We start from the raw sequence: 9,081 nt of genomic DNA, 5'->3' as shown, positions 1-9,081 counted from the left end.
GTGTCACCATTTTTAAAGGTTTTAAGGTTTCATTCAAAGAGCGACATGTGGCGCTCTAATCTTCTTCTATTCTAATGTTTTATTTATGGAAATGTTATAATTCAATATTTTTTTTTTTTGGAAGACCAATTAAATTGTGTTATTATATGTTATTTTTTTTATGGAAATGTTACAATTCAATGTTTTTTTTTTGGAAGACCAATGATATTGTATTATTATATTATTTGTATAATCGTGTAATGTAGTGTTTAGTTATCATATTAAGAAATGAAATTTTAACGAGATTGTTTTATATAATATGATATTTCAGTTATAACATGAAAATCTATATTATATAAATTTAATAATAATTTTTCTAATACAAAGTATTATTGTAACATTGAAAAATTGATACCCTATCAAATTCTTTGAGTTTTGGCCAATCTATTTTTTTTATGAAGTAAAGAAACTGATGATATAAACTAACTTTTATTCTTATTATTCATGATGGTAATGTAATAATAATATTGAGAGACAATTTTATTATTATATATTTTATAACTAATATCAAGGAGTGTTTTTTTATGAAGTAAATTAAAAAAAAATGAAATTTAACCAGATTGTTTAAAATAATATCATATTTCAATTATAATATATTTTTTGTTTTGGCTGATTGGGAAAAAAATACGATGCAATGAAATCAAAGTAGAAATGGTAGCATCATGGCTATTGGAGAAGATATTATTTCATTGTGATGTGTATTTTTTTTATTTGACTGGAAAAAAAAAAGTTTTGGAATTAATTGGGATTGAATGGTATATTATTGAAACGGATCCTTAAACATATTCCTTGCTAATCACCATTAAGATCATATTAAAACATTCTAAAATAAACCTTAGACTTTTTTTTAAGGAAAAATAAACCTTAGACTTATTTATTTCAATTTGTGTGGTTTATTACACCCCTTTCTTTACAATCCGAGCCAAAAAAAAAAAGCAACTTTATATCTATTAATTTTTTTTCGGCTACAGTCCTATTGATATCATTCAATCAAAACCAGAAAAAAAATTATTATATTTTGCTTATATAATAGCTAAGACATGAGCTCGAATTTGATTGGTCGAGTTAAGTGTGGTTGTTTTACATAATTGTCCTCTAAAATCTATTATAAATTAGACCTATTAACCAACACTTTCTTCACACCACAACTCCTTCTCTTTCTATTTCATTTCTTTCTCTTTGCGTCCTTTTCTTATCTCTCTACTAAATCGAAATGGCCCAAAGATTGACTTGATCTCTGATATATCCCTTCTAAAGAAAGCTAGAAATTCAGGGTTCGAGTCGTTCGCCTTTGGTTTGTGAGGGATATGAAAAAAGACCAACTTCCTTTCTCCTTAGAAATGATTCTAATGGACAATAATGTTGTTTAACTCAATTTTTTTGTTTATATTTTTATATCCTCTTTTCTATTATGTCTTATTTTTTTAGTCTTTTTTTGTTTCAATTTTTTTATTTGCAATTATATTAGATCATTTCTGTTTTTTTATCACTAAAAATGATACCAATCGAATTCGTTTCTGATATCTCCCATTCGCATCAAGAAACTTGGAGTATCGATGGTCGAATCATGGTTGATTTATTAACATTTTTTTTTGTTTATATTCTTATATCTGCTTTTCTATTATATTTTTTTATCCATCTGTTTTTTTCGTTTATATTCTTATATCTTCATGATTCTTTGCACGTCTTTGATTTATAATTTATTCATTTACTTTTTCATGAAATATAAATATTTATTTTAGTTTGTTTTCTTCATTTATTTTCTATTGGGACTTATTGAGCTTAACTTTATTCTTTTTGTCTTAATGATATAGATATATTAGTCTTAAAAGATTATCCAAAAAAAGAACTGCAACAGTGGGAGAGCTGATCCAAAAAGAACAGGGGGCTTTGTATTAGCGGGCATATACTGGCGGATATACTAGCATATTTGATATTTTCAGTTGGATGTATATATCACAATTAATGTAATTTCTAACTATTGACATAATTTATATATAATCAATGAAATTTGAAATATTACATTTAAAATATTACATTTGTCCCAAATTACATGTCGTTTTGCGAGGCAACTCAGAAAACATCTAAAACTACTACAACATCATAAAATCAAGAATCATACGGTAGTTTACAAAGTATACTGACAACGGATAACTCGGATTCAAATGTCTAATACTCTCGACAACTCTCCAAGTTCTTTGCAGGCAGCATAATTTGTGCTATTGGAAATAGCGATTTAATTCCCATTAATTCACTTTCATTCAAATTGATTTAGTGAGATTCAAAAACAAAGAAATTAATTCCCAATTATTTAATTGATTTTTTATATCTTTAAAATGAGGTGTTCAACCAACATATATAGTGTGACATAAATGGTAGATATATTGGACTCCTTAATCATTTTGTTTAGGTTTTTTTTCTTCATCGGTGCGTATTAAAAACATTTGTTAGAGGAGATGAACCCCTTATATGAATCTTAGTATCTCGAGATGATTAATCTCCGCTGTAGTGCAAGAAAAATATCTTTGATTTGTTAAAAAAAAAATACCTTTGATTTACTCATTAAAAAATATGCGGCATTTAGGTTCAATTTATTCTACCATGATTAATTTTCAAACATGTAATTGCTCTATCTCTTAATCACTCTCATTGTTTTTTTTATCACTCATTATTTGATTGTTTCAACGCCTCGCTTGATGGCGATAGCACTAAGAGTTAGTTGAAAGCATTTACAAACCACTTTTTTTTTTTTGCTTGATTTTTGTGCGTGCTGGTATGTTATGTGAAACCTTTTAGGTCTTATCTATCTCGAGTAACTCCCTTTTTCCCAATTAAGTCTTATTAAAAATTCAATGTTTTTATAATATGGACTTGGAGCAAGACATGTTTTTGTATTATAATACGAGGGAAATGTAACTCAAACTTCTTTTAAGGAAAGGGAGTGTATCTTTTAACATAAGAGAGGAATGAACTATGGTTCAAGCTTCTCTTAAATGAGGTGAGAATAATTTGCTCTAACAAAATTTGTAGTAAATAGATGATAATATTAACACAATCTAAAAAGAGTTGTTCATCAAAAGAAGATAAACTTTTCTACAATTTAACATTTACAATTTAAAAAGAGTTTTTCGCAAAAAATCTAAAGAGTTGTAGATATTTAAATATGAAAAAATTCATAAATCTGCATAACTTTCATTAGAGGGTTGCTGTTTTTTTTCTCAAGAGAAAATATCTGAAAATGTGAAACTCCACGAATTGACAAATCAATATTTGAGTAGGCTTGGCCTCTTGGTGTTGTCTTACCAACATGGTATGCAAAATTGACATATAATTGAGTTTAATCACGTAGTAATCTTCAGCAGAAAAACGGGCAACCAAAAAAAGAGTTGTTAAAAGAAAGTGATCTTTTAGCACACTTAACAAACTGTGACTCAATTACTAGCTGAGTTGTTGTTATAGTTGTAGAGAGGATACGATACAGTTATGAAGCTTTGCAATATTGGTCTGCAGGGTTGCATTAATTGGATTTTCTTTGTATATTTTAGGACAAATAAAATTAGATAGTGTTGAAGGGTTTTAGTTGAATGCATATATTTAATAATACAAGAGAGTGAAGAAGTGAGCAAACATATAAATGAAAATACGGTGGCCGCAATTTTCTTAGATTGAGAGAGCAGACCTTTAGAAGGGAAGATGAAGAAGCTTCCGGAGTAGTAAAACCCCGCCCAATTTTTTGGCGGTGGCCTGGGTTTGAACCGCGGATCTTGCATATATTATGCATTGTCCATACCAACTGAGTTAAGCTCACGAGGACAAACCCCGCCCAGTTTGTTTCAGAGTGTGCTGTTTTAGGTTGTTTATTTATGTTTTTTTTTCTTTTATTATATCCATCTAATGGCTAATATTAAGTGAAGAAGAGAGAAGGAGATAAATTTTGAAGGAGAGGATCCAATTCCCTTTTTCTTTGCGTACTTTTTGTGTCTCTCTATTAAATCGAAATGGCCCCGAAGATTGACTTGATCTCTGATATATCCCCTTCTAAAGAAAATTGGACTATCAGGGTTCGAGTCGTTCGCCTTTGGTTTGTGAGGGATATGAAAAAAGGACCAACTTCCTTTCTCCTTAGAAATGGTTCTAATGTCTTATTTCTTTTTTCAGTCTTTTTTTTGTTTCTATTTTTTTTAACCGCAATTATATTAGATTATTTCTGATTTTGATCAATAAAAATGATGCCAATCAAATTCGTTTCCGATATCTCCCATTCGCATCAAGAAACTTGGAGTGTCGATGGTTGAATCATGGTTGATTTATTTACATTTTATTTTTTATAATCTAATATTAACTTTTCTTTTATATTTATTTATCCATTTGTTTTTTTTTTGTTTTTACGATATTTTTATCCGCATTTAAATTTAATGAGCCGAATCCTGAGAGTTTATGATATCCTTTTTTTTAAGTTAGTTATATCACATATGTAATGGTATAAAATGTTTTTCTCCAAACCGTGATCTTTTATGAGATCCATTTTTTTTAAGTAAATTAATTGTATCACATATGTATGGTGTATAATGTTTTTAATATCTATATTAAAATTGCTTTTTTATTTGATAAGGTGATCGAATCAATGCGTCTGTTAGACGTACACTCATATACAAGTATGAGAAAGAGTTGAGCGAGGACCGTGTCTTCTCCATATGGAATTTTGGTGTTGCCTCGAATGTGGGATCATATAAGACAGCGAGACACCCTCATAAGATTAACTTTCAATATGGTACCAAAATAAAAAAGTGCGATTATAAGTTTGTTCCTGCTAGCATCTATGTGATCGGTGACCCTCCCGAAATCTTTCAATCCCAATATGATACGGATTACTTGATTGGTAAGTTGTTTTTTTATGTTTGTTTAACGTTGATTTTTTTAGTGTTTTTTTTATTTAGACATGTCACGCTGCTAATTAATATATTATTGTCAAATTTACCCGAAAAAATAAATATGAATCAATTTAATGTCATTTCATCAATTTTTTTTTTGTAAATAGCCGATTGTATTTTAACGTTCATATTATGCGAAAAAATATAGGCTTCAAAAATATAGCCGATTGTATTTTCACATCCACAGATAATGCAAACATCATAAGGTTAATGCATGACCTACTGTCAACTCCACAAAACTGTCATATATTGCTTTCCACTATGTATATCTTGATTAATTTGTTCACATTTTATGTTCTTTAATTGATTAATTTTTCACGTTATCTAGATTAGTGAGCATTCATGACATCATTTTGTAGCAGTTCCTACATCTATTTATTTTCGTGTTAAATAAATAATGGCTTGGGAAATCCTTTACAAATAAGATTATTTTTTTAATTTGAGTTAAGCTGAAAGAAGCTTTTTTGATTAAGAATTGAGACGTAACTTTAATATCATTTTTTCTGTTGCATTGCATATATTCTCTTACTATCATTTTTAGTTTTTATGACAAAGACAGAAGTGAAAATAGGCATGTTTCAAGACATAATGATATTTTTTTTTGCTTTCGCACCGATTTCTAACCCACCAATGGTGGGCGACTAATCCGGCTCATGTGTAGAGGCATGCACACTGGCCAAGCGTTGTCCCCCCTGGGAATCGATCCCGGTATTCCCCGGGTACGTCCTTGGAAGTAGCTCTTTGCCACTAGAGCCCAAGCAACTTGGTTATAATGATATGTTTTTTTTAAGGTCATAACATGTTGTAATTGTCATTAATGAGAATTAGAACATATCGCGTGTCATTATGCAACTTTAAAAGGAAAAGCTGCACTTAAAATGCATTAAGAGGTAACATAAAACTTCAAAGTAAAAACATGTCTCCACTGATATATGCTTTGTTAGTGTTGTCTCCACTACACTTTTCTTTGCGTACTCCTTTGTTGTTGTTTTTGAAGCAACACAAGTCAAATACTGTTTAGAATTCTGGGATGACGAGTTTAGCATCAGGGTTCAAATGACATGGATGAGACAAATATTTTTATAAAAGTTTCTTAGACAAATAATTTATCTCAAATGGTTGTGAGATCAGTTATCTCTCTTTTTCTCAAAATGAAAAGCTTATGCAAAGGAAGTGGAGAGAAACTACTCATGTTATTGTTGAAGATGTGAAGAAAAACAATATTTCACTAATAAAAAATAGGGATAAGGGTGATACATTTGAAGACTATTACACATTAAGAAATTTATCACATTTCAACCTTGATGACAAGGTTGTTTTCAAGGGGTGTGTTTTTTAGGATATAGTACATGCTGATTAGAGTAGTTTAAGTAGTTAAGAGGAACTTTTTTTAGGATATAGTAAAGAACAAACTAAGAGTTACTAACTCTACGATACCATTCAAAATTTTCCACATTTTTTAGGCTAATATGTTTAAATATAAAGGATTCTCATATAAAGCTAATATTTTTTCTTTCTCTTCAACGTGCACACATATGCATGCAAAGGTGTTAATATTAATTTTGTGACTTTACATTTAATATGCAGATCTGTGTATCAGAGACGATGACTTAAAGAACCTGTGTTTGATTGAAATTGAAATGCTACTTCAGGAAAACGGACGGTCGCTTACTGACTTCAAATCTATGCCCAGGCCAAACGCACCAGACATGCCAACTTTAACAAACAAGCTTATCGTTGATGAGCTAAATTACAACTAAGATTAACTGGAAAAGACACACGCTGATATGCTGTTGATGTTGACTGATGAACAAAGATGTGTGCATGACAAGATCATGGAGTCCGTTGGTTCTGACGACGGTGGTTTCTTTTTCTTATATGGTTACGGTGGTACTGGAAAAACCTTTATATGGAAAACATTGTCGGCGGTTGTTAGAACGAAGGGATTAATTGTATTGAATGTTGCATCCATCGGTATAACAGCTCTTCTATTACCAGGTGGAAGAACCGCGCACTCGATGCTGACACTCCCTATTGAGATTAATGAGGCATCATCGCTTACGATGGAAAAGGATAGTCCTAGGGCAGACCTGGTGGTGCTGCAAAATTGATAATTTGGGATGAGGCTACAATGATGCACCAATGGTGTTTTGAGGTAGTTGACCGATCAATGCGTGATATCATGTCCAAGAATGATCCCCTAAACGATTTTAGACCTTTTGGTGGAATGACATTAGTTTTAGGTGGTGATTTCAGGAAAATATTGCCTGTTGTCCAAAAAGGAACGAGGCAGGATATTGTTGATGCCCCAATCAATTCATCAAAGATATGGGCTTATTGTAATGTGTTGAGGCTTACTCTTAATATGAGATTGGGTGCATCTTCGGTACCTGTAGAGCAGGAAGAAATTGCTAATTTTGGCAAGTGGATACTATCAATTGGAGACGACAACGACGCTTCGGATGAGAATGGTGAAATGAAGGTAGAAATTCCTGAAGATTTGCTCATATCGGACACAACAAATCTGTTGATGTCACTTGTAGACTTTGTGTATCCCGATTTGAATGATAACCTTGGTGACCCGCTATTTTTCCAAGAAAGGGGAATACTCGCACCAACGCTTGGTTCAGTTGAGCATGTTAACGAATATATGATGTCACTGATTCCAGGTGAAGAGAAAGAGTATTTAAGCTCTAATTCTGTTTGTCGATCGGGTGAAAATTCTGATGTCCAAAGCGATTGGTTCACAATGGTATTTCTTAATGGTATTAAGAGCTCTGGAATTCCAAATCACCGGTTGAAACTAAGGGTGGGATGTCCAGTTATGCTGATGAGAAACATCGATCAGGCCAATGGACTGTGTAATGGTACGAGGCTGACAGTTACACATCTAGGGAAGAGCACGATAGCTGCTACCGTAATTACAGGAAAAGGGCAGGTACCAGGGTATTCATTCCTAGGATGAATCTTATTCCGAGTGATCCAGGACTACCCTTCAAATTTAGGCGCAAGCAATTTCCATTGACGCATTGTTTTGCAATGACAATAAATAAAAGTCAGGGTCAATCTTTATCTCGAGTGGAAGTTTATCTTCCTAAGCCCGTGTTCACACATGGACAACTCTATGTCGCTGTCTCTCAAGTTACTTCTAGAAAATGTTTGAAGCTGCTCATCTTGGATGAAGATAATAATGTTTGGAAGGAGACCACAAATGTTGTGTATCGTGAAGTTCTTCAAAAAGAATGATCGTTGGTTATGTTTTAGAATTTGTTGTTGCTATAATTTAGAAAACTAAAGTTGTGTATTGTTTGGAAGTCGTTTTTTTTTTAATTTCTTTGTAAGGCGTACTGGTCATTACATGACATGCAATTTCTATATAAGCAGGTCCTCCTGCCATTGACTTTTAATTGATGCACTTTTCAGGTATAACAATACGCGAAACTTTTTTTTTTACATCGTTCTTACCCTAAAATACAATATTTACATTAGACCATTGGTTTTGTAAAAAATAAAAACAAATAACAATCGGCATTTCTGTACCCCAAACTATATTTATACACACCCGCAAAAAAATTAACGTTTGCATTCACAGTCTAGGTGTATACATCTGACACTGACTATTATATATAAAAAATACAAAAATTTTAGTTTAGTTTTTATGATTAATAAAATACATTATGTCAACAAATAATAATATACAGTACGTCGGCGTATTTTTGCAAAAATATTACATATGATAAGTTTAACAATGAGTACATCTTATACTACAAATAATTAGTATAAGTATAAATATAAGGCTCTGTTTGGTAAAAATAGCGGATGACTGATAAGCTAGCTGATAGCTTATAGCTGATGACTTATAGCTGATGACTTATAGCTGATAGCTGATAGCTTATAGCTGATAAGCTATTTGAAGTGTTTGGTAAAATTAGCGTTCAACTAGCTGATAAATGTAAAATGACATAAAAGGACATTTTTAATTCATAATAAAGTTTATATCAACTAAGTACTTAAAATTTAATAATTTAAATTTATTAATTTAATATTATTATTAAATTAATTTTTAATCCCTAAATATTAATTTATATTTATTTTCATTTGTCTAGAAAAA

The sequence above is a fragment of the Medicago sativa genome, chromosome 8, assembly GCF_051527215.1.
Source record: "Medicago sativa cultivar Bolivia chromosome 8, Bolivia_mono, whole genome shotgun sequence".
Taxonomy (NCBI): Eukaryota; Viridiplantae; Streptophyta; class Magnoliopsida; order Fabales; family Fabaceae; genus Medicago; species Medicago sativa.
This window is presented reverse-complemented; position numbering follows the sequence as displayed.